Genomic DNA, 27,115 nt, shown 5'->3' with positions numbered 1-27,115 from the left:
GGGGGCGGTGTGTGGGTGGTAGTGAGGGTCTGGCTGGGTACGGTGTGTGGGTGGTAGTGAGGGTCAGGCTGGGTGCGGTGTGTGGGTGGTAGTGAGGGTCAGGCTGGGGGCGGTGTGTGCGTGGCAGTGAGGGTCAGGCTGGGGGCGGTGTGTGGGCGGCAGTGAGGGTCAGGCTGGGTGCGGAGTGTGGGTGGTAGTGAGGGTCTGGCTGGAGGCGGTGTGTGGGTGGTAGTGAGGGTCAGGCTGGGTGCAGTGCGTGTGTGGTAGTGGGGGTCAGGCTGGGTGCGTTGTGTGGGTGGTGGTGAGAGTCAGGCTGGGGGCGGTGTGTGGGTGGTCGTGAGGGTCAGGCTGGGGGTGGTGAGTGGGTGGTAGTGAAGGTCAGGCTGGGGGCAGTGTGTGGTTGGTAGTGAAGGTCTGGCTGGGGGTGGTGTGTGGATGGCAGTGGATGGCGGATGATCACTTTCTTTAATATTGTTGGGGGCTGCACTGATGCAGGCAAGTGGGGAATGTTCCAACACAATCCTGATGTGTACCTTATAGAGAGCAAACAGACATTGGGGAATCAGGGGTTTGGGGAAACTGAGCAGAGGAAATTGTGGCTGCACTGTGACAGAGGGGTTTAGAAATGTTACAGGTTATAATAATAAACCTTTCACCCATCGGCTCATTATACAAGGATTACAGGACACACATTGAATGTTTGGGAAGATCTATTGAGAGAATGGGATGATTCAAAGGAGAACTTTGATGCAGTAAATGGGAATGAGCTGGAACACAATCCTCACACACAATGTGAATATCCAGCTCCTGATGAATGCAGTAATTCTGTCAGGGTTTGGCATTACAGTTACTGAGATTCCCATCTGAATGTCCACCTGTAATATCCTGTAATACAAGTTTATAAAATCCATCACTGTCAGTTCAGGTTAGAAACTCGCACCACCCCCTCCTCCTGGCCCAGGATGACTGGACACATTACCCCTTGTGGAGGGCAGCAGTCAGTTCAGGGGGAAATCTATGTGAGTTTCTAGGAGTTTCCAACTTGGGACTTCATGTGACTGAACAGGGCAGATCTTTGACACATGGGAGAGAATGTTCCAAGAGTCAGTGAGATGTGGAGAGCAGGATTTGCTGCTTTTTTAAATTCTGTGCTGCCGCTGTGCCTCATCAATAAGACATGGGGGGTGAAAGGCTCATGCAGCTCGATGGGCAAGTGGCCTCCATTCTGACCAATGGGCAGCAAGCTCCTCCTAGTCCTCCCATAGAGCAACACTGCACGCTTCCCACTGCCCAGGACAACCAGTTAACGTTTAGAAGAATTGGGTGGAATCTGTCAGAAAAGGCATAACTGTAAAGTTCTAAGAGGATTGGTAAGTGTGAGAGATGCACAGGAGAAGGGGGCAACAAGTTGCCAGATGGAGTATAATTTGGGAACATGGGAAGTTGGTCATTTTGGAGGGGATAGTAAGAGAACAGAGTGCTATTTACATGGTGGGAACTGTAAAAAGCTGCACCACAAAGGGACCAGGGGGGTCATTGTGCAGGAAACACAGAAAGCTAGCGGATTCTGGGTCAGTCAAGGAATCAAGGGCTCTGTTTCAGATTCATCAAGTTTAAGGCAACACCGACACGGGTAAGGGGTTTCAGTAGCAATGGGACTGGGGTGAGGTGGAGACAAGCAACATTTTAAAGATTGGAATTCATGGTGTTTGTTATTGTGTAGAATCTGATCAGAAGGTCACCTTGGGGTTACAGATATAACAGCAATGTTGTAAAGAGTGTAGTTCTACCTCAGACTGCACCCAGCGAGAGGGAGGGGCTCAGCAGTAAGGGAAAGTAATTTCTAATAGCATCTGAAGGCAACGGGTTTAACAATTACAATGTTTCATTGGAGAAAATGCAGCCAATCGAGTAGTGGGAATGTGGTCAGCAGTTTGATAACTGAATAACAGTGGAATAATGGAGAGGGATGATGGGGAGGGAGAGCTGGGCATTGTCAGTGTACATGTGAAACCTAACACGGTGCTTTTGGACGATATCACCTCCTGGCAGTGTGTAGGTGAGAAAAAGGAGGGGCCAAGGAGAGATCCTTAGATTCCCTACAGTGTGGAAACAGTCCCTTCAGCCCAACATGTCCACACTGACCCTCCGAAGAGGAACCCACCCAGACACATTCCCCTACATTTACCCCTGATTAATGCACCTAACATGACAGGCAATTTAGCATGGCCATTTCACCTAACCTGCACATCTTTGGTCTGTGGGAAGAAACCGGAGCACCCGGAGGAAACCCACGCAGACACAGGGAGGATGTGCAAACTCCACACAGACAGTTGCCCGTGGCTGGAATCGAACCTTGGTCCCTGGTGCTGTGAGGCAGCAGTGCTCACCACTGAGCCACTGTGCTGGCCAACCCTTGAGGGACACCACATACAGGGATTTCAGAAAGGAAATCAGAGAGGGTATCACAGCTACAGACGTTACCATTGTCGAGGAGGGGCTGCCTACTGAGTCAGTATGGGTGGAAATTAGGAACGGTAAGGGAGCAGTTACCTCATTGGGCCCCCCCCCCAAACAGCAGCAGGGAGACTGAGGAAAGCATAGATCGGCAGATTTTGGAAAAGTGTGAATGGAGTAGGGTTGTTGTAATGGGTGACTTTAACTTGCCCAATATTGATTGGAACCTCCTTCGAGCAGATGGTTTGGAAGGAGCTGTTTTTGTAAGGTGTGTTCAGGAGGGTTTCCTAACTCAGTACATTAAAGCGGCCGACGCGGGGAGAGGCCATTGTTGGGCCGACGAGGGGAGAGGGGATTTGGTGCTCGGCAATGAGCCTAGGCAGGTGTCAGATCTTGTGGTGGGAGAGCATTTTGGTGATAGTGACCACAACTGCCTCGCATTGTACATAGCTATGGAGAAGGAGAGAAGCATGTACAATGGGAGGGTATTTAATTGGGGAAAAGAATACTATGATACTATCAGACGTGGGTTAGGAAGCATGGACTGGGAGCAATTGTTCCATAGAAAGGGCACTATAGACATGTGGAGACGGTTTAAGGAACAGTTGTTGCGACTGATGCATAAATATGTTCCTCTGAGATAGGCAAGAAGGGGTAAGATAAAGGAACCTTGGATGACGAGAGCGGAGGAGCTTCTCATCAAAATAAAGAAGGCCACTTACGTAAGGTGGAGGAAGCTAAGGTCTTGCTCAGCTCTAGAGGATTACAGGCAGGCGGGGAAGGAGCTCAAAAATGGTCTGAGGAGAGCCAGGAGGGAGCACAAGAAAGGCTTGGCAGGAAGGATTAGGGAGAATCCAAAGGCATTTTACACGTATGTGAGGAATAAGAGAATGATCAAATAAGGAGGAGAACCGATCAGGGATAGCATAGGGAACTTGTGTGTAGAGTCTGAGGGGGTACGGGGAGCCCTAAATGGGTTTTTTGCTTCTGTCTTTACTAAAGAAAAGGACCTTGTAGTGAATGAAACCATTGAGGAGCAGGTAAGCATGCTGGATCAGATAGAGATTGAGGAAGCTGATGTGCTGAAATTTTTGACGAATGTTAAGATTGACAAGTCTCCAGGGCCAGACCAGATTTGTCCTCGGCTGCTTTAGGAAGAGAGAAATGTGACGGCTTCGCCGCTTGCGAAGATCTTTGCATCCTCGCTCTCCACTGGAGTCGTACCTGAGGACTGGAGGGAGGCAAATGTAATTCCTCTCTTCAACAAAGGAAATAGGGAAATCCCCAGCAATTACAGACCAGTCAGTCTCACTTCTGTCGTCTGCAAGGTGTTAGAAAGGATTCTGAGGGATAGGATATATGACCCTCTGGAAGAGCGTGGTTTGATTAAATGCAGTCAGCACGGCTTTGTGAGGGGCAGGTCATGCCTCACAAATCTTATTGAGTTCTTTGAGGATGTTACTAGACAAGTTGATGAGGGTCGAGCGGTGGATGCTGTGTATCTGGACTTCAATAAGGCATTTGATAAGGTTCCCCATGGTAGGCTCATTCAGAAGGTCAGGAGGAATGGGATACAGGGAAATGTAACTGTCTGGATACAGAATTAGCCGGTCGACAGAAGACGGCGAGTGGTAGTGGAAGGAAAGTATTCTGCCTGGAAGTCAGTGGTGAGTGGTGGGCTCTGTCCTTGGGCCTCTACTCATTTTTTACTTTGATTAATGACTTGGATGAGGGGATTGAAGGATGGGTCAGCAAGTTTGCAGACAACACAAAGGTTGGAGGTGTCGTTGACAGTGTAGAGGGCTGTTGTAGGCTGCAGCGGGACATTGACAGGATGCAGAGATGGGCTGAGAGGTGGCAGATGGAGTTCAACCTGGATAAATGTGAGGTGATGCATTTTGGAAAGTCGAATTTGAAAGCTGAGTACAGGATTAAGGCAGTGCGAAGGAACAGAGAGATCTTGGTGTGCAGGTACATAGATCCCTTAAAATGGCCACCCAGGTGGGCAGGGTTGTGAAGAAAGCATTTCGTGTTTTGGCTTTCATTAACAGGGGGATTGAGTTTAAGAGCCGTGAGATATTGTTGCAGCTCTATAAAACTTTGGTTCGAACGCACTTGGAATACTGCGTCCCGTTCTGGTCACGCTATTATCGGAAAGATGTGGATGCTTTGGAGAGGGTTCAGAGGAGGTTTACCAGGATGCTGCCTGGAATAGGTGGCTTATCTAACGAAGAGAGGTTGACTGATGTCGGACATTTTTCATTGGAAAAAAGAAGATAGTGAGGGGACCTAATTGAGTTATACAAGATAATGAGAGGCATAGATAGAGTCGATAGCCAGAGACTATATCACAGTGCAGAAATGGCTAACACGAAGGGTCATAGTTTTAAGCTGGTTGGAGGAAAGTATAGAGGGGATGTCAGAGGTGGGTTCTTTACACAGAGAGTTCTGCGAGCATGGAATGCGTTGCCAGCAGCAGTTGTGGAAGCGAAGTTGGGAACATTTAAGAGACTGCTGGATCTGTATATGGTCACAGACATTTGAGGGTCCGTACATTAGGTTTACCTTACATGAGGATCAATGCTCAGCACAACATCGTGGACTGAAGGGCCTGTTCTGTGCTGTACTGTTCTATGTTCTATGATCTATGAAGTGTATCTGTACCTTGCGACCATCTGCACCCTGTACTGACAGATAGTGCTCCCTCAATACCTTAGAAACCATCCCCTCAGTAAGTTTATCCCCAGATCACCTCGAGAAAACATCATACCCTCAACATCTCAGAAAGTAAACCTGTTACCCCCTTGGACCTTGATCATTCCCAAACCTGTTCTCACTGCGATGACCCACAGCCTCCCCGCACGGCCCAGAACATTATTTGAGTCTCTGGATTGATCATTCGGCCCATCAGGTTCACACTGACCCTCGTCAGAGCATCCTACTCCCCCCACCCCCCCCCCACCCACCACCGCATCCCCCTACCCCCCGCCCCATCCCAGGAACCCTTCATTCCTCGGGCTAATCCACCTAGCCTGCACATCTTTGGACAGTGACACGGGGAGAATGTGCCAACTCCACACAGACAGTCGCCCGAGGCTGGAATCGAACCCGGGTGGGGTGAGGCAACACTGAGCCCCCCTGACAATCCCACCATCTCCTCCACATTGATGACCGTTTGATGTGTATACCCGGGGAGTATCTAACTTGTCTAGTGTTTATTTAAGAAAGATTATAGATAAGGGCAATGCCTCCACAAGCTCAATATGCTTGATCCCCCTCGAAAAAATATTTATATCAAATTCAAAAAGACACTTTATTCACAAAAAAACTCTCCGTACAAACACAGTCACTAAAGTTCCTTCTGTACATTTTTTACAACATGTCTTTGCCATGACATATACACTCCCCTTGGCTGATTAACTGAAATGTTAGCTCTGAGCTGTTCCTTCTGAATTAACATCACAAAGTTACATTGATAAGGATCTTTGTGAAGTGCCTGTGTTCTGTATCTGTTCTCCCATGTAGCCCGCCCTCCGAATACAACACCTTATAAAGCTTTAAACCTGTTTGTCAACTTTCAGCAGAAGCAGCCTCAGGGCATTGAGCACAGACTGAATGACTCAGTGACGCTTGGATCAGGTCAGATCAAATTCTCAAGCAAACAGATGGCTGGGGATATTCAGTAACAACGGTGAGGAGAGAGAGGAACAATTCACATTTCAAGGGACCCTTCCTCAAAACGGCCTGTTCTGAAGGAGCTTTCCCGCAGAAATCACTGGATTGAAAGGTGAACTCTGTCTCTGTCGCTTTCTCCCTCTCCCATCAGAGATGCTGCCGGACATGCTTAGCTTCTTCAGCAATCTCTGTATTGATGTTTCAGGTCTCCAGTGCATCCGTACAGATTGGTTTTAGTGTTGAATTCTCCAGCTTGCTCTGTTCAAGGGATTGAACCCCTCTGCTACAAAGGGGAGTCAGTTACCTCAGCTAACTGGTTCGTGATGCCAACACTGTTGGCTCAATCTCTATCATGTCTGACATTACCATGAAGGCCCCAGCTTCTCAACCTCGCCCCTCCCCTGAGGTGTGTGACCCACCAGGCCTCTCTCTCTGACAGGACAGCAGCTCTCGGGTCCTCCTGGTCTATACTAACTTCCCAACTTTAAAAAGGACACTCCAGGAAGAGAGCTCTTTACATGGTTCAGGTCAAAATCCTGGAGCTCCCTCCCTGACATCACTGTGGGACACCCAAGGACTGCAGTAAGGAGAGTACAGCTCACCCCCACCTTCCAGGTAACTATTAGAGGGGGTGGGAATCACATGCAAGCCCCATTTGAAAATAAGTTTATTACAGGGTGACGGTGGATGGTCACTAAGACTGTTTCTGTACCTGTGCTGAAATCAGCATAACGATGAAGCAAAGGATGGGTTGAAAATGACAATGATACCCTTTTGTAGGTTGGTGTTTATTGGAGTTTGTATCGACAGTATGAATGTTTGAGCACTTATTCAAGGGCATGCAGGTAGCTGCCAGAGGAAGTGATGGGGGCTGGTACAATTGTGACATTTGAAAGCCATCAGGATGAGTATGTGAATAGGAAGGGTTTAGAGGGATATCAGCCAAGTGCTAGCAAATGGAATGAAATGAGATGAGAATATCTGGTTGGTATGGTCGCGTTGGACAGGAAGGACTGTTTCCAAGCTGTGCACCTCTGTGATTCTGTGCCTCTGAATAGTCTATTACAGAGAGTTTCAGACAGGGCTTGGACAGTGTGTCTCGCTCATACTTCCTCAGAATCTGCAAACCCTATGACTCTAAATTTCCACAACACTACATGAAATAGAAAAAAGAGGGTCAGTACTGAGGGAGTGCTGCACTGTCGGAGGGTCAGTACTGAGGGAGTGCTGCACTGTCGGAGGGTCAGTACTGAGGGAGTGCTGCACTGTCGGAGGGTTAGTACTGAGGGAGTGCTGCACTGTCGGAGGGTCAGTACTGAGGGAGTGCTGCACTGTCGGAGGGTCAACAATGAGGTAGTGCTGCACTGTCGGAGGGTCAACACTGAGGGAGTGCTGTACTGTCGGAGGGTCAACACTGAGGGAGCATGCACTATCCAAAGTTCAGTACTGAGGGAGTGCTGCACTGTCAGAGGGTCAGTACGGAAGGAGAGCTGCACTGTCAGAGTCAGTTCTGAGGGAGAGCTGCACTGTCAGTGGGTCAATATGGAGGGATTGCACCATTGTCAGAGGGTCACTGTGGAGGGAGTGCAGCATTGTCAGAGGGTCAGTGTGGAGGGAGTGCAGCATTGTCAGAGGGTCAGTGTGGAGGGAGTGCAGCACTGTCAGAGGGTCAGTGTGGACGGAGTGCAGCACAGTCAGAGGGTCTGTACTGAGGGAGTGCTGCACTGTCAGTGGGTCAGTACTGAGGGAGTGCTGCACTGTCAGCGCATCAGGCTGGGGGATACCTGCATTGTAAGAGAGTCAGTACTGAGTGAGTGCCACACTGTCAGATGGGCTGAATGGCCTAATTTCTGCTCCCATGTCTTGTGGTCTACGAGGAATATCTGGAATTGTTCAGTACATTGCTGCTTCTGCGTCCTACAGACCCTGCTCAGCAATGATTCCCGTGTCCAGATTCCAGAGACTGTGTTCAAACAGACCGTCTTCATTTAGTTTTTGAACTTGAAGAGGTTACATCCTCTTTTCCCAGGGTTGGAGGGTTCGTTTCACGGGACTGACCTGCCAGCTCAAAGGGATATTTTCATGCTGCAGGGCTGAGGTTTATTCCTCAGCTTCCGTCTGCTCATCCCAAATGGATCCCATTGCCCCACACTCAGCACAGTCGTGTGTTTCTTATTTCTGAGCTTCCCAATGCTCATCCACTTCCAGAATGACATCCCACACTCCTCCAAACCGTATCGCAGGCTAATTGTCTGGGAGAGATGAGGGCTAAGAGTGGAAATAAAAACCTGAAAGTTCCTTACAGTGACATTATGGGTGAATTGATAATGAGAGAAAGAGTAGGTTGTGGAAGACAGTGAGAGTCTGTGCATGGACCCAGAGGGTGTAGTGAATGGATGCATTTTGTCAGTGCTCACTGGGACAGGGTTGATAATAAATCGTGGAGATGCTCTGTGACACAATTAAATGAGTAAACATATATATAGAGAGAGAGATGGTTCTGAGTGGTCTGGCCTTCTTACAACTCAATAAATCTCCAAAGACGGTGGAAATGTATCTCAGTTTACCGAAAGAGGTGATGGAGGAAGTGACAGGTACACGAGCAAACATTTTCAAATCCTCTCTGGCCACAGGAGGGGTGACGGCAGACTGACCATGTGGTACTGTTATTCAAGAAGGAGCATGGGATATACCAGGCAGCTCCAGGCCGGTCAGGCTAATATCGTGGGTGGGACGTCTGTTGGAAGCAATTTTGGGAGATAGAATTAATCAGCATTTAAAGAGACTGGAGTTCATGGAGAACAGTCAGAATGGTTCTGTTAAGGGGAGGTCAGGTCTGACCAATGGGATTGCACTGTTTAAGGAGGTGACCAGGTCTGTAAATAAGGGCAATACTTTCCTGTCACCTGCTTGGAGGTCAGTGAGGCTTTTATCAGGATCCATGCCGGAATCTGATGGATGAATATAAAAACTCAAGATCCATGGAATTTGGCGCAGAATGCTGAGTGGCAGGAAGCAGACAGTGATGGCCCAATGAGAAATCTCTGTCCGTTCATGTCTCACTGTTGGGGTCTTGCTGATGTGGCTGATAGAAAAGATGTAGGTTTGAATGGTGGAGGGTTAATCATTGGGCTCATGAATGATATGAAGATTGGTTGGGTGATAAATACTGAGGAGGATAGCCTTAGGTTACAGAAGGATGGAGATGGCCTTGTCAGATGGACTGATCAGTGACAACGGGTGAGGTGCCTGAAGACTGGAGGGTGGTTAATGATGGGCCATTATTGAAGTAAGGCTGCAAGGAACAGCCATTGTACTATGGAGCTGTGAGCCTGATGGCAGTGGTGGGTCAGCTGTTGGAGGGCATTCTGAGAGACAACTTACATACATTTGGAAAAGCAAGAATTGATTAGGGATGGTCAGCTTGGCTTTGTTTGTGGAAATGATGTGTCCAACTTGATGGAGCTTTTGAAGGGATGACCAAGGAGACAGATGAGACGTTTTCACATGGGAGACTACTTAGTAAAAGGTTAGATGAGATGACATCCAGGGAGAGAGGACCGCACGGTGCCTCAGTGGTTTGATTCTAACTCCCGGTGACAGTTTGTATGGAGTTTACACATTCTCTCTGTATCTGTGCAGGTTTATACCGGGTGATCCACTTTCCTCCCACAGTCCAAAGATGCCATGGGAAATGTAGCATTCCCGGGATCGAGTAGAGGATGTGAGTCTGGGTGGGATGCTGTTCAGACAGTCAGAGTGGGGCCAATGGACGGAATGGCTTGCTTCTACACTGTAGGAATTCTAAAATTAATCCGGAGAGACAAGTCATGTTCCGGTGATCTGAGCTCCAATCTTGAACAGGGGTGGATGTGGGTCCTTACCGTCTGAAGTGGTTTGAACACAGTCTGAGTGGGGAGCTGGGCTGAGCCCTGAAGTGTTGAAGATGTGAATGTTTTGTGGAGCTACTGTCTGAGGGGCTTTGGGGGTTAAACACAACAAAGTGGTGCTTTCTTAGATATTGAGGGGGTACTTTCTGAGGTACTGAGGGAGCACTGTCTGAGGTACTGAGGGAGCACTTTCTGAGGTACTGAGGGAGCACTGTCTGAGGTACTGAGGGAGCACTTTCTGAGTTATTGAGGGAGCACTTTAAGAGGTATTGAGGGAGAAATATCTGAGGTATTGAGGGAGGACTTTCAGAGATATTGAGTGAGCACTGTCTGAGGTATTAAGGGTGTAATATCTGAGTTATTAAGGGAGAACTATCTCAGGTATTGAGGGAGCACATCCTGAGGTACTGAGGGAGAACTAAGCAAGGTATTGAGGGAGCACTTTCTGAGGTATTGAGGGAGCACTATCTGTGGTATTGAGGGAGCACTGTCTGAGGTATTGAGGGAGCACTATGTGAGGTTTTGAGGGAGAACTACGTGGGTATTGAGGAAGCATGTTCTGAGGTATTGAGGGAGTATTATCTGAGGTATTGAGGGAAAACTATCTGAGGTATTGAGGGAGCACTATGTGAGGTTTTGAGGGAGAACTACGTGGGTATTGAGGAAGCACGTTCTGAGGTATTGAGGGAGCATTATCTGAGGTATTGAGGGAAAACTATTTGAGATATTGAGGGAGCACTGTCTGAGGTATTGAGGGAGCAATTTCTGAGGTATTGAGGGAGCACTTACTTAGATATTGATGGAGCACTCTCTGAGATATTGAGGGAGAACTTTCTTAGACATGGAGGGAGCACTTTCTGAGGTAATGAGGGAGCACTTCTGAGGTACTGAGGGAGCAATTTCAGAGGTATAGAGGGACCACTATCTGAAGTACTGAGGGAGCACTGTCTGAGGTATTGAGGGAGCACTTTCAGAGGTATTGAGGGAGAACTATCTGAGGTACTGAGGGAACACTATCTGGCGGTACAGAGTGCCGAGGATAGAAAGGAACAGATGCAATTCCCTGATCATTTCCTCAGGGTCCCCGAGGCACTCTGGTGTTGTAACTTGAAATGGAAGCCACTCCCCATTTCAGAAGATTCAGATCATTTTAAACAATCAGTGAAAAATAACAGCAGGATGTGTCTGAAACATGGTTTGGAGGAAAACGTTCATCAATCTATTGTTACTTGTTGCTTGGAGACTTTTAAGAAATGCAGGCACCCAAACAGACTAATGCTGTCGATGCAAGAGGTGGGGCAAGATCCAACAAGTCTCTCTAGCTGCTGTCTGTCTCCGTGGAGCAGTCACCATGTGAGATCAGGGTTCAGTCCTCAGAGAAATCATTTCTTTATCAATACCTCAACCATGCCTTTACAGCTGTGTGTATGACAGAGAAACAGAGAGAGAGAGAGAGAGAGAGATTGCCCGTGGTTGTGTGTGTGAAAGAGTGGAAGCATGTGTATTTCTGTGTGTCTGTATATGTTTGCGTGAGAGAGAAAGTGCATGTTCATGTGAGAGTGTGTGGCTGTGTGTGTTTTTGAGGGTGTGTGTGTCTCTGTGTGCATGTGTGTGAGTGAGAGTGTGTATGAGAGAGTGTTTATGTGTGTGAGGGAGAGTGTATCTGTGTGTATGTGTGTGTGAGAGTGTGTCTGTGTATGTGAGAGAGAATGTGTCTGTGTGTCTATGTGTCTGTGTGTCTATGTGTGTATGTGTCTGTGTGTCTATGTGTGTGTATGAGAGTGTATCTTGTGTGAGAAAGAGTGCGTATGTGTGTGAGAGTGTGTGTGCATGTGTGTGAGAGAGTGAGTGTGTCTGTGTGTGTGGGAGAGTGTGTGTGCCAGTGTGTGTGAGAGAGAGTGTGTCTATGTGTATTTGAGGGAGCATGTGTCTGCGTGTGTATGTGTGTGTGAGAGAGAGTGTAACTGTGCGTTTATGTGTGTGTATGAGAGAGCGTCTGTGTGTGAGAGAGATTGTGTGTCAGTGTATATGTGTGAGAGAGCGAATGTGTGTGTCCGAGAGAGTGTGTCTACGTGTATTTGAGGGAGCGTGTGTCTACGTGTGTACGTATGTGTGAGAGAGAGTGTAACTGTGTTTTTATGTGTGTGTGTGAGAGAGAGAGTGTGTCCATGTGTGTGTGTGAGAGAGTGTGTCTATATGTGTTTGAGGGAGCGTGTGTCTGCGTGTGTATGTGTGTATGAGAGAGATTAACTGTGCATTTATGTGTGTGTGTGACAGAGAGCGTCTGAGTGTGTGAGCGAGTGTGTGTCAGTGTGTGTGCGTGTGAGAGTGTGTGTGTTTGTTTGAGGGATCGTGTATCTGTGAGTCTGTCTGTGTGTATGTGTGTGAGAGAGAATGTCTGTGTGTGAGAGACAGAGAGTATGTGTGCGTGTGAGAGAGAGTGTCTGTGAGTGTGTGAGAGACAGAGTGTATGTGTGTGTGAGTGTGTGTGTCTGTGTGAGAGAGAGTGTGTGTGTGAGAGAGTGTGCCTGTGTGTATGTGTGTGTGTGAGTGTGTGTGTGTGTGTGAGTGTGTGTGTGTGTGTGTGAGTGTGTGTGTGTGTGTGTGTGTGTGTGTAAACTAGCCAATCTTATCAGGTGCCCATGAATATAAAACCCAGCTGCTGTTTCAGGTGAATTGGTCCGTGTGTCTCCAAAAGGCACAAAGGCTGCAAGAGGTGACTTAACTGGGGGAAAGAGAGTGCTGTTCATTCCAGTGGGGATTTATCCAGTAAACCTTCCCCACACACTAACATCCCTCTGGCAATGCAGTGACTAGTCCTGCACACAGTGCTCCAGGTACAAACCAATGTAATGTCACCGTAGTCTTACCAGACCATGGGACAGCTCCTCATTACAGAGCGGTGTCTGGTGGTGTTTTATTCAAAGGGTCACCATATCCCAGCTGAGGGGGGGGGGGGGAGGGAAGGAGAGTCCTTCACAGTAACTCTAGCTAGTGTGGTAAGCTAACCGCCCAGCCAACTGAGCTAACTGACCTCACTCCAGGGGCAGGCCCTGTATAACCCAATCATTGCCAGCCTGCACCTCAATAGGAGCCAGGAGCAAGGCCATTCGGCCCCCACCCTAAACCCAGAAGGGAGAGCACGGGAAGTTGATGAAGGAAACAAGCCCCTCCCATGTGGCCTTCTGAAATGGATCTGGAGGATCCTCGCCTGCTGTTTGCTTCCCCGGGATTGGCCTGCTCCACCTTTATAGTGAGAGACTGAGGGGAACCTCGAGGAGATTTCACTTCTCACTGAGAGGCTGCAACTCCAATCCAAACCAGGCTGGTTCCCTCCGAGACTCACAGAAGAGTGCAGCACTCTACAGATCAGGCCCTTGTATAGTCATAACCTCCAGTGAGGGGGCCAAGAGCTGGGAGATAGCGCTAGGAACATAAGACCATCCGAAATAGGAACAGGAGGAGACCATTCAGCCCTACGAGCCTGCTCTGCTATTCAATGTACGATTCACCATTTGATTTGGGAGCTGAAACCCGGACAGTACAGAGACAGAGAATTCTGCCATGAGGAATCATCAGAGCGCGCGCGCACACCCGCGCGCAATCACACAAACACACACACACACACACACACACATACACATACACATACACATACACATACACACACACACAAATTGTGGGATTCAGGCTGTCTGTGGGAACGGGGAGAGAAAAAGGAGCAAAATGCTAGAGAGGGATCTGATCCCACAGATTTCACTGCTTCCCTCTCTCTCTCTGCAGCTCTCATGTCTATTTCTGTGTTCCCAGATCTCTTTCCCACATCTTTCCTTCAATCCCTATCTCTCAACATCCTTCACATCTCTGTCCTGTTTCCATTTCCCAGTAGATTCCCTTCCCCCTTTGTCACCTCACTAGATTTTTCAGGAATGCTTAATCATTCAGTCTTTCACAAAACTAACACCTTGCTCATCTCTCTCTGCATCTGTCTCTCAGCTCTGTGGGATCTTGCTATTCCTGTCTGTACATCACTCTAGCCACATCACATCAGCCCCCACCACCACCCCACTCTCTCAGCTCTATCTCTCTGCTGTTGCAACTCCTCTCTCTCTCTGTCCTCTATCTCTCCCTGGGATTTCTGTCTTGCTGTCTGCCTGAACGTCTCTCCCTGTCTTTCTCTCCCCATTTTTACCTTGTATCTGTCTGACATTGTATTTCTCTTCCTGGGGTTTCTATCCCTCTCTCTCTCTCTGTCTTTCTCTCTTCTGCTCTCTCTCAGTTCTTCACACTTCCTCTCCCCTACCCTCCCCCCACCCACTGCCTGCCTGTCTTTCTCTTGTTCTCTCCCTCCCTCTCACTGTCTGCCCGTCCATCTTTCTTTCTCTCCTGTAGTTTCTCTCCCTCTTTCTCCCTGGACCCCTCTGCTCTGTCCCAGTGACTGGGGGAAGGGGCATTGGGAAGACTTTCCCTTAGTGCCTGGTCTCTCTCAGGTTTTACCCCCACAGTAGGGGAGGAACATGAAGTACCACTCTGAGTGCGTCTGAAATAGAGAAAAAGAGAAAGAGAAAGGGAGAGTGACAAAAAGAGAGAGAGACATGGAGAGAGTGGAGATGGAGAAAGTGGAGAGGTAGAGATCAGCAGGAAGAGTCAAGGAGGTAGAGTGAGAAAAGGATAGAGTGAGAAGACAGGGAGATAGAGAGAGAGAGAGTGAGAAGGACATATATGGAGGGAGAAGGACAGTGTGTACGACTGGCGATGGGTTTAGAGTGCGATCTTGCTGTTCATTACAGCAGTCAGTCAAAAGGCGAGTTGGTCTCAACACTGTGTCCTCCAGCCCAGGGGCTGTGAGTCTGCATGGGAAGGGGGAGGGTGGGGACACGGGGGGAGTGGGCCAGCCAGAGACAGGGGGAGTGTTTGGTGGGGTTTTGGGGTTGGTGAAGAAAGGAGGGGCTGTTGTCAGAGAGAGGTAGAGGGAGGGATAGCACGTGATGCAAAGTCTGAGACAGGGTGGAGAAGAGGTCTCCACACGAAGGATAGTCAATGAGGCCATTCAGGGGCCAATCCTGAGGATCCTGAACAGGACCAGGATCATTTCGCGGGGGAGGTGGGGGGAATGGGCAGAAAGGACTCCATCTGTGATACAAGCCTTCTGTAATTCTGATAAAAAGTGAGGTCTGCAGATGCTGGAGCTCAGAGCTGAAAATGTGATGCTGGCTAAAGCACAGCGGGTTAGGCAGCATCCAAGGAACAGGAAATTTGACCTTTCAGGCCAGAGCCCTTCATCAGAGCCCTTCATCATTCCTGATGAAGGGCTCTGGCCCGAAACGTCGAATTTCCTGTTCCTTGGATGCTGCCTAACCTGCTGTGCTTTAACCAGCAACACATTTTCAGTTCTGTAATTCTGGGACTGGGATCTTGCTGTTCATTAAAACAGTCACAGGTTAGTCAGTCAACCCAGACTCATTTACCGGTGTGAGAAATTGAGGACTGCAGCTGTTGGAGAGTCAGAGTTACAAAGTGTGGAGAGTCGATGGGTCAGGCCTGACCTGCTGGGCTTTTCCAGCACCACACTTTTCCACCCATTTATCTCTGCCCCAGGGAGTGGGGCTCACAGCAGTGTTGGGGGCAGTGAAATGTTTGAGGGGGGCACATTTGGTGAGGTAGGTATTTGGGAGGGAAGGTATTTGGGGAAGGGGATAAATTTGGGAGGACAGTGAAAATGAGGGGCAAATGTTTTTAGGGGGTTCAAAATTATTTCAGGTCTGAAATAAAGAAAAGAGAAAGGGAGGGTGAGAAAAAGAGAGAGACGGGTAGAGAGAGTGGGGATGGAGAAGGGGGATGAGAGAAAGATGGCGCAGAGACAGACAGTGAGAGGGAGGGTGTGAGAGAAAGGCAGATTGAGAGAAAGAGACAGACAGGGAGAGAGAAGAACAAAGAGAGAAGGGGACATCAGACTGAGACAAACAGGCGTTGAAGCATGGACAGACTGAAGGGGGACACTCAGTATTCCAGTTGGTTCCAGCTATCTCTCTCTCAATGGGTTTTCACACTCCCTCTCTCCCATGCTCCTGGGGTTTGCTTCAGCTTGTTTCTCTCCCTCTCTCTCTCTCCCTCTCTCTGGATGGTCAGCCGGTCTCTGTCCCTTGCCATGTTGGTCAACTCAGAAAGCCTCCAGAAAATTCAAGAGATCAGTCTGCAGGTGATCCCTGGTTTTGTTCATTTCTGGATGGTTTCCCAGAACTTTCTATCGTTCTGGCCAATTCGGAGAATCCGTTAATAGTTTGAAGCATTGCCAATCATTTGGATGGCTTGTTATTGTTAGTTTCTTTGTGTAGCAGGCCCCGGTGCCTTCCTGTCTGGGCCCTCCTTGGTTTGGTGGAGACGTTGTTAGGGCTATGTCTGCCCAGGGGAACTGTTGCCTTTGACATTATGCTGATGGGATAACCATCTGGCTGCTGTCTGGCTTTTGTGAGTTGGGTGTATAACTTGTCCAATATACCCAGCATCTCTTGGCTGTCTATCTGTGTTTTAGTAAGGAGGCCGCAACATTTCACCCATTCCCCCTCCCCCACCCAGTCTTTTGAATGGAAAGAAGCTTATACAATGAATTAGAAACCTCATTTTAAAAGCTGGTTATATTTGTTGTCAGAGTAGCCTGCTGTTTGAGCGAAAGCCGTTTTGTATATTGGTCAAACCCATTGTCATATGGCTGATAAGTGATATCATCGAATCCCTACAGAGCAGAAACAGGCCCTTCAGCCCATCGAGTCCACAATGACCCTCTGAAGAGAATCCAACTCAGATCCATCCCCTGATGATATCCCTGAAACCCTGCATTTCCCATGGCTATTCCAGCTAACCTGAATATCCCTCGACACTATGGGCAATCTGTCAAAAATGTACACCATTGAACAGTGGGAGAAAACCGATGCAGATGCAGGGAGAACGTACAAACTTCACACAGACAGTTGCTCAAGAGTGGAATCAAGCCCAGGTCTCTGGCGCTGTGAGGTAACAGTGCTCACCATTGAGTAACTGTGGCACTCCTAACTGTTTCGACAAAACATATTCCGTTCTGAGAATCTATACAGAATTGGGATGCACAGCCAACATCCAGGGAGCAGAATAAATGCAAGGGAATGACGCCTGCTGGCTCAAACTCCTGGAATTAGCTCCCTAAGGACATTGTGGGTCCACCACCTGCAATAGTTCAAGGAGGCAGCTCACCACCCAAACCAGCTCCCGAGCAGCGACGTACAGGCAGTCAATACTGGGCCCAGCCAGGAACACTCAAACGCTGCAAATGAATGAAACTGAGGTGATCACCCGGGGAGTTCCAGCCCCTGGGGGTGTATCCAGGTATTATTCAGCATGATCGTACCCATGTGTTGCAGCCTGTAACCCTAACCACCGGTATCCCGAGATATATCAAGGTGAGTGCAGTTAGGATCACAGCCGATGTGAGAGGAGCCGAATACGTTAATGACAGGCGGTGGGAATGCCGTGGTGTGGCGTGTTCCTTCACATTTATGTAAGGGTTGTCCCTGTCAATGTTCCCTCTATCTCCACAGCATGTGGGATGGAATCATGATAACCCATCCAACTACCTTTTTTAATATAATTCCAATACTTTCGACTTCAAAGATCTCCATCCTAACTTTGTCACTTGGGATAATTGGAATCCTTCGTCCCAAGCCCAGGTGTCCCACCGAGAGTGTCCTTACAGCTGTTACTAACCCAGCCCTGGGTGAGCTGCTGTCACTGACAGTGAGAGACCTTGGTGTGGGTCTTCTCCTGGAACAAATATTGACGCTGTTTGTCACTAACCCGGGATGGGACTTTTCTCGAGCAGTGAGGACCGTTGCCTTCATTTCATCACTTCGTTGCCCTCACAGTTGTCCCTCAGGGAGGGCTGAATGGCCTGGTGGACAAAGTCACATGGTGATTAATTTAGTTTGTTTGTCAACATCCAGTCCGTGTATGACAGACTGTCGGTCTGTCTCATCCAAAAATGTATCTGAGTTTGAGACAGGCTCAGACAGAGTAGACTTTTTGGTGCTGCCCACCAGCTGGGCGGCTGGAATGGCTGTTGTGTACGGAGTGAGACCATCAGCTGTCTGACACTGGATAACCACAGGATTCATGGAATCTGAGTTCGGATGTGGGTCAGGGCTGGGGGCAAAAGTGCAGTTAGCTGGGAGCAAGGCAGTAGCAGTCCCCATCCGTGAGCAGGTGTAGATGTGTCAGTGTGGGGCTTGTCGTTAGCTCCCTGGGGAGGTAGAATTCCAAAGGCACACACTATCCCATTCTGGAAGGAGGCCTACAGTGTGGAAACAGGCCATTTGGCCCAACAAGTCCACACCGACCTGCCGAAGAGTAACCCACCCAGAGCCATTCTCCCTACCCAATATTTATCCTTGACGAATGCACCTAGCACCACAGACAATTTAGAACGACCAATTCATCTGACCTGCGCATTTTTAGATTGTGGGAGGAAACCGGAGCACCCAGAGGAAACCCACACCGACACAGTGAGAATGTGCAAACGCCACACAGACAGTCACCCGAGGCTGGGGTCGAACCTGAGTCCCTGGCGCTGTGAGGCAGCAGTGCCAACCACTGAGCCACCATGCCACCCCAACTGAGTTTGTATGTTCTCCCTGTGTCTGCGTGGGTTCCTCTGGGTGCTCCGGTTTTCTCCCACAACCCAAAGATGTGCAGGTCAGGTAAATTGGCCATGCTACATTGCCTATATTGTTCATGGATGTGTAAGTACGTTCCATTAGTCAGGGGTAAATGTAGAGTAATAGGGTAAGGGAATGAGTTTGGTTGGAATAATCTAAAAAGGGCCAGTGGGTTGTTGGGCCGAAGGGCCTGTTTCCACAGAGGAGGGATTCTATGATTCTATGACCGCTGAGACCCACCACTAGTCACAGGCCTTCAGTCAGACTGTTATCCTCTGCTTCCTCCCATCAAGCCTATTGTGTACCCAGTTTGCCAACGCCCCCTGGATTCCATGTGATCTAACCTTCCAGAGCAAGGTACCATGTGGAACCTTATCAAAGGCCTTCCTGAAATCTGTAGAGTCTACATGTACTGGCCTCCCCTCGTCAAACTTCCTGATCACTTCATCAAAGAACGCTAACAAATTTGTGAGGCATGGTCTCCCACACACAAGGCTATGCTGACTACTCCCAATCAAAAGCTATATTTCCAAATGCATATATATCTAATATCTCAGAATCTTCTCAAGTAACTAACTTACCATGGATGTTCGCCTTACTGATTTGTATTTCCCAGGTTTTTCTTTGCAGCCCTTCTCGAATAAGGGCGCAATTGTTGCTTCCCTCCAATCTTCCGGGACCTCACCCGTGACTAACGGTGATGCAAAAAGATCAGCCAGGGACCCCACAATTTCTTCCCTCGCCTCTTACAGTGTTGTTGGATATATTTGGTCCGGACCAAGAGATTTATCCACCTTCATACATTCTAATGCATTCAACACCTCCTCTCCTGTGATATGGATTGTTCACAAGAGATCATCACTAACTTCCCCAAGTTCCCAAGCCTTTGTGTCCTTCCCCAAGGTTAACACAGAGGTGAAATAACTCCTGCGATTCTGCACATACATGTCCACTTTGGTCCTTGAAGAGTCCTAGTCTCTGTCTAGTTATTCTTTTTCCATTAATATACTTCAAGAATCTCTTTGGATTCACCCAAATCTTCTCAGCCAAGGTCATCTGCCCTTCTGATTCCCTTCTTCAGTAAACTCTTGTATCCCCAGGGATTCCCTTGACCCCAGCTGCCTGTACCTGAGCCATGCTTGCTTTTTTCCTGTTTAAAGCCTCAATGTCTGTTGTCATTCAGGGTTCCTTCTTCCTGCCAACCTTACTCTTCACATTCACAGGAACGGACAGATCTTGAACTGTAGCTATCCCACAGTTAAAGAACTTCCACGTGCAAGAGGTCACTTTGCCTGCAAACAAACTTCTCAAAACAACCCCTGCAAGCTGCTGTCTAATTCCGTCAGAATGTGCTGTGCCCCAATGTAGATCTAGCACCTGGGGAACATGTTGTCTTACTCCACAATGTTTACAATATTAATAGAACTATGGCCACTGGTTCCAAAGTGCTCCGCCATTGTCTCCTCAACTCCAAACACTCTGGTTGTGTTGTTTACCTTGTTTATGGAAGTAACTGGACAACACCACCAGCATCTCAATGTTCACTTGTGACACTTTATCTCTTCCATGTGAAGGAATGGGACCCACAAATCTCCATTTACTCTGGCTATCATCAAAATTCCCAGGGACAATACGGCCCAGATTATCAGTGCGCCCAGTTAACTGAAGCAAGTCACAGAAAGGGTTCAAAGTGAATTTCACTGAAACGGTTCTCAAGTAAATATCACAGATTAATTTGAGAAAGGACTTAGATCTGGAAGAAAGCTTCCTCGAAGTGTCTCCATCTAACCCTCTGGAGATTGACAGCACATCGTGTTGTCTCAATGTTGTCACAGTCAAATACACAAACGACAGGCTTAAATATTCATATTTCCATCTCACTGGGAGAGGTGGGGAAGGGAGGGGGAGATTGCTTTGTTGGGTGGGGATCAGTCAGGGAGGGAGAGTGTTGGAAAGAGATGAGCCAGGCTGGGGGACTAGCTAAGGAGAGGCAGATTGAAGAGTTGGATGGAGATTAGTCAGGGAGGGGGTGATTTACTGTTGTGCAGGGATCATTCAGGGAGAGTTGGATTACAGTGTTGGGTTAGGATCAGTCAGGGAGGGAGTGAGTGCAATGTTGGGAGGATCAGTCATGGATGGGGAGGTTACAGTGTTGGGTAGGGATCAGTCAGGGACGGGGTGAGTGCGGTGTTGGGGAGGGATCAGTCAGGGAGGGGGAGATTGCAGTGTTGGGTAGGGATCAGTCAGGGAGGGGTGTACTGTTGGGTCGGGATCAGTCAGGACGGGGGTGAGCGCAGTGTTGGGGAGGTTCAGTCAGGGAGGAGGAGATTACAGTGTTGGGTAGGGATCAGTCAGGGAGGAGGAGATTACAGTGTTGGGTAGTGATCAGTCAGAGGGGAGTTTGCAGTTTTGGGTAGGTATCAGTCAGGGAGGGGGAGATTGCAGTGTTAGTTAGGGATCAGTCAGGGAGGGGGAGACTGCAGTGTTAGTTAGGGATCAGTCAGGGAGGGGGTGATTACAGTGTTGGGTAGGGATCAATCAGGGAGGGGGAGATTGTAGTGTTGGGTAGGGGTCAGTCAAGGAGGGGGAGATTGTAGTGTTGGGGAGGGATCAGTCAAGGAGGGGGAGATTGCAGTGTTGGTGTAGGGATCAGTCAGGGAGGGTGTGATTACAGTGTTGGGTTGGGATCAGTCAGGGAGGGTGTGATTACAGTGTTGGGTAGGGGTCAGTCAGGGACGGGGAGATTACAGTGTTGGGTAGGTATCAGTCAGGGAGGGGGAGATTGCAGTGTTGGGTCGGGATCAGTCAGGGAGGGGGAGATTACAGTGTTAGGTAGGGATCAGTCAGGGAGGGGGAGATTACAGTGTTGGGTAGATATCAGTCAGGGAGGGGGAGATTGCAGTGTTGGGTAGGGATCAGTCAGGGAGGGGGAGATTGCAGTGTTGGGTAGGGATCAATCAGGGAGGGGGAGATTGTAGTGTTGGGGAGGGATCAGTCAAGGAGGGGAGATTACAGTGTTGGGGAGGATCAGTCAGGGAGGGGGAGATTACAGTGTTGGATAGGGATCAGTCAGGGAGGGTGTGATTACAGTGTTGGGTAGGGATCAGTCAGGGAGGGGGAGATTACAGTGTTGGGTAGGGATCAGTCAGGGACGGGGAGATTACAGTGTTGGGTAGGTATCAGTCAGGGAGGGGGAGATTACAGTGTTGGGTAGGGATCAGTCAGGGAGGGGGAGATTAAAGTGTTGGGTAGGTATCAGTCATGGAGGGGGAGATTGCAGTGTTGGGTAGGGATCAGTCAGGGAGGCGGTGATTACAGTGTTGGGTAGGGATCAGTCAGGGAGGGGGAGATTACAGTGTTAGGTAGGGATCAGTCAGGGAGGGGGAGATTACAGTGTTGGGTAGGGATCAGTCAGGGACGGGGAGATTACAGTGTTGGGTAGGTATCAGTCAGGGAGGGGGAGATTACAGTGTTGGGTAGATATCAGTCAGGGACGGGGAGATTACAGTGTTGGGTAGGTATCAGTCAGGGAGGGGGAGATTGCAGTGTTGGGTAGGGATCAGTCAGGGACGGGGAGATTACAGTGTTAGGTAGGGATCAGTCAGGAGGGGGAGATTACAGTGTTGGGTAGATATCAGTCAGGGAGGGGAGATTGCAGTGTTGGGTAGTGATCAGTCAGGGAGGGGGAGATTACAGTGTTGGGTAGGGATCAGTCAGGGACGGGGAGATTACAGTGTTAGGTAGGGATCAGTCAGGGAGGGGGAGATTGTAGTGTTGGGTAGATATCAGTCAGGGAGGGGGAGATTTTTTTGTTGTGCAGGGATGGAGGGAAATGCTGAGGGCAAAAAGTGGACATGAGATTGATTTGGCAAATAGGTTTAGGGAGAATCCAGAGTGTTTTTACAAATGCAAAAAGGACAAAAGGTTCACTGGGGAGTGAAAACGGCCCCTCAAAGACCAAGACAGTCTGCACGTGGAGCTGCAGGTGATGGGGGAGATACTGAACACGTAGTTCCTGTAGAGAAGGACATGGAAGATATAGAACAGGATGATGGTTTGGGAAACTGCATTGGGAAATAGATGATGTCTACTTGCAAAATGTCGATATTACAGAGAAGGAGGTGCTGGATGTCTTGAAAAGGTTAAAGGTGGATAAACCCCGAGGACCCGATCAGGTGTACCTGAGAACTCTGTGGGAAGCGGGAGAAGTGATTGCTGGGCCTCTTGCTGAGATATTTGGATCATCGATAGTCACGGGTGAGGTGGCTGAAGACAGGAGGTTGGCAAACGTGGTGCCACTATTTAAGAAGGGGGTAAGGAAAAGCCAGGGAACTACAGACTGGTTCACCTGACGTCAGTCGTGGACACGTTGAAGGTCGGATACATGAGGGACAGGAGTTACATGTGTTTAGAAATGCACTGTCTAATTGGGGATAATCAGCATTTCTTTGTGTGTGGGAAATCATGTCTCCAGATATTGAGTTTTTTTGAAGAAGGAACAAAAAGATTGATGAGGGCAGAGCGGTGGATGTGAGTGATATGGACTTCAGTAAGGTAGACGAAATGTTTGCACACGGGAGCTTAGTTAGCAAGGATAGATCTCATGGAATACAGGGAAAACCAGCCATTTGGATACAAAACTGGCTTTAAGGGAGAAGACAGAGGGTGGTGGTGGAGGGTTGCATTTCAGACTGGAGGCTTGTGAGCAGTGGTGTGCCGTAAGGATCTGTGCGGCGTCCACTACTTTCCATTAATGATATAAATGATTTGGAAGTGAACATAGCAGGTATAGTTAGTACGTTTGCAGATGACACCAAAATTGGAGGTATCGTGGACAGTAAATTATGTTACTTCACATTACAACGGGAACTAGATCAGTTGGGCCAATGGGCTGAAGAGTGGCAGATGGAGTTTAATTTAGACAAATGGGATGTGCTGAATTTTGGAAAAGCAACGCTTCGCGGGACTAATACACTTAATGTTAAGGTCCCAAGGAGTGTTTCTGAATAAAGAGACCTGAGATTGCAGGTTCATTATTCCTTGAAAGCAGAATTGTGGGTCGATAGGATAGTGAAGAAGGTGTTTGGTATGCTTGTGTTTACTGATCAGAGCATTGAATAGATGAGTGAGGTGGTCATTGTCTGGCTGTACAGGATATTGGATAAGCCACTTTTGGAATATTGCGTGCAATTGTTGTCTCCTCCCTATCGAAAGGATATTGTGTAAATTGAAAGGGTTCAGAAAAGATTTACAAAGATGCTGCCAGGATTGGAGGATTTGAGCTACAGGGAGAGGTTAAATGGGTTGGGCCTGTTTTCCCTGGAATGTCTGAGGCTGAGGGGGAACCCATAAGGAGGCTTATAAAACCATGAGAGGCATAGTTAGGATAAACAGACATGGTCTCTTTCCCTGGGGTGGGGTAGTCCAGAACTGGAGGGCTTAGGGTGAGAGGGGGAAGATATAAAAGGAATGTAAGGGACAACGTTTTGATGTAGAGGGTGTTGCGTGTATGGAATGAGCTGCCAGAGGAAGTGGTGGAGTCTGGTACAACTACTGCATTTAAAAGGAATCTGGATGGGTATACGAACAGGAAGGGTTGAGGGGGATTTGAGCCAAGTACTGGCAGATATGACGAGATTATGTTAGGATATGTGGGTGGTGTGGATGAGTTGGAAGGTAAGTCTCTGTTTCTGTGCTGTACATCTCTATGACTGTAAATGTTTACCACTATCCATTACCAGCCATACACTTCACTGTTTCCCCTCTTTACCTTGGTCAGTTCTCCCCTCAGCACATGTCAATGGCTTTGGTTGTGATTGTAGGGTGTGCTTTAGGGTCACTTTAAAAATCCATCATCTCACAGAATTCCACTACACTACAATTTCCCAGAGGATAGCTCAGTGTGACATTCCTCCTTCACTCAGCGTCATCACCCAACGGTCGATCTGAGACAGTCACGTCCCTGGCCATTTACACAATGTGTTATTTAAAAAAACACTGACACAAACAAAGAGGAGTTTGGAGAACATCACTGTTGCTGATGTGACTGTCCGAGATTATACAAAGACTGAACTCTCCCAAAATTATCGCAGTGCCTTTGCATTACACAGGAATTCATTGGAATGTGTAACAGTGTTGAGCAATGAAATGCTGTTAGGCAGCATCAAAACTGTTCTCCTGGTTGTGGTTTTGTGACATGTTACCCAGAATCTGCATTCAGGCTGATACAGCTTCATCATCTGAGGCCAAATACTTTCTCTGTGATGCCTTTATTACCCAGTACTGTCAGGGTTACCCATCCTGCACTCCCTGAGACTTCTCAAGGAGGTGTACAGTAGAATATTCATGTTCCACCTTTTGTTCACCCTGTCACCACTAAATCTCATTTATCTCTGTGCCACAGTCCAGCCACCTTATTGCAGAGTCTTTGTCCATTCCAATAAAAGAACATTACAATTGATTCTTTCCACAATTTCTTGTCACAGTCCAATTCACTGATGTACAGTTTCAGTTAAACTCTGCGTCTTCCTGTTCCTTTCTGCTTGTCTTCAGCTACATCGCCATTTTCTGTTTGGATTTGGAAAGCTCCTATCACCTGAACTCTCTGCATCCTCTCTGTCAGTATACAGCCCTGTACGTAAACCGTGACTGTCCAGGACACTGCTCCCAGCGGGGTTGTTTCTAATTCTCTTGTGAGATATTGCTGCCTCCTACTGGCCAGTGTGTATTCCCCACCCCGAGCTGCCCTTGAGCTGAGTGGCTTCCTGGATTGTTTGGGGACAATTGAGAGTCAACCCCATTGCTCTGGGTCTGGATCATATGTAGGCCAGACCCGCTGCCTATTACAGATTTCCTTCCTGAAAGGATATTAGGCAGTTAGATGGGTATGCTGGACACCGGCAATAACTTCTGGATGAACAGACGGGAGAGAATTAGCATGAGGCCATCAGCTGTCCCACTCATAGCTCACCCGTCAGTGAGTACTGATCCCAGTGTAGCATCAATCAAACCCCTTTCACCATGACCATTGTGTGATCCTGATACCTTCCTGCACTCTGGTGATATCACTCAGTCTCTCTCCCTGTGATATCCCTCACTGTGTGGGTCTAATTGCTGCCTCTGTCAGTGCCTCTCACTCTTGCATCCAATCCAGATCCTGAGCCAGCAGAATTCTCTACTCTAGAGAGACGCAGCAGCACAGGCCATGGATGGAGACTGGGGTTTTCCAGATCTCTGTGAGACTCAGTGCCATCCTCCATGTGTAACCCTCACTACATCAGTCTAATTTCCCATTCTGTCTATTTCTCTGTCTCCTGTAGGTACTCAGGAATTTCCTGTCTCTGCCGAGTTCTTAACTCCTGTCTCGTCCATAACCGCATCAAAGACAGTTGGTCAGCCAGAGAGAGATGGAGAGGGAGATCTGGAGCCTTCAGTAAATCCTGCAGCCGGTAAGATCACTCACAGTAAACAGCACAGGGAGGAGTTAGTGGCCTTCTGTATTCAGACCCAGAAGACAGGACATAGACACAGAGCTGGGCAAGGAACAGCAACATTCTCGGCTTCATTCCCACCATCTTGTGCTCTCATCTCCGCTGTAATGGTCCCAACTGAGACATCTCTCTCTCTCTCTTTCTCTGTCTCTCTATCCGTCTCTCTCTCTCTCTCTCTCTCTCTCTCTCTGACTCTCAGTCTCTCTCTCTCTCTTTCTGAGACTCTGTCTCTTTTTCTCTATCCCCTCTTTCAACCCTTCTCTCTCTCTCTCTCACCCCCCCCACCCTCTTTCTCTATCTCTGTTCCCCTCATTCACTCTCGCTCCAACCCCCTCACACACTCTCCACCTCATCCCTCTCTCTCACCTGACTCTCTCTCACTCTCTCTCTCTCGTGTGCCTCACCCTCGTGTCCCTCTCTCTCTGGCTCACCATCTATCTCTGAGGAGAAAGTGAAGTCTGCAGATGCTGGAGATCAGAGCTGCAAATGTGTTGCTGGAAAAAACGCAGCAGGTCAGGCAGCATCAAAGGAACAGAAAATTCGATATTTCGGGCATAAGCTTATGCCTCGAATAAGCTTATGCATAAGCTTCGAATCTCCTGCTCCTTGGATGCTGCCTGACCTGCTGCGTTTTTCCATGAACACATTTTCAGCTCGCCATCTATCTCTCCCTATCTCGCTCTCCACCCTCTCTATCTATATTTCTCTCTCCCTCCCTCGTCCCCTTCTCACACTCTCTCTCTCGCACTCTCAGACCCTCTCTCTCACTTCCGTCCCCTCTCTCACTCACACGTGCACCTCTCTCCCTCTCGCTTGCCCCCTTTCTCGCCTGTCTCTCTTGCTCGCAACTCTCTCTCTCCCCCCTTTTTTCACCCCTCACTCTCTCTCTCCTCTCTCTCATCTTCTCCCTCATCTCTCT

At 48.6% G+C, this 27,115-nt stretch overlaps 1 long non-coding RNA gene across 1 annotated transcript; it reads left to right on the top strand.

Moving 5' to 3' along the window:
• Window positions 1–1,355: 1,355 nt before the first annotated feature.
• On the top strand, window positions 1,356–26,148 carry LOC132811169 (uncharacterized). The gene is made up of 3 exons (XR_009643225.1): window positions 1,356–1,370; window positions 6,039–6,244; window positions 26,026–26,148. It is a non-coding gene; the product is annotated as an uncharacterized LOC132811169 (long non-coding RNA).
• The last annotated feature ends 967 nt before the right edge of the window (window positions 26,149–27,115 follow it).

The sequence above is a fragment of the Hemiscyllium ocellatum genome, unplaced genomic scaffold (genome assembly GCF_020745735.1).
Source record: "Hemiscyllium ocellatum isolate sHemOce1 unplaced genomic scaffold, sHemOce1.pat.X.cur. scaffold_212_pat_ctg1, whole genome shotgun sequence".
In the NCBI taxonomy this organism is placed as follows: Eukaryota; Metazoa; Chordata; class Chondrichthyes; order Orectolobiformes; family Hemiscylliidae; genus Hemiscyllium; species Hemiscyllium ocellatum.
This window is presented reverse-complemented; position numbering and strand designations above follow the sequence as displayed.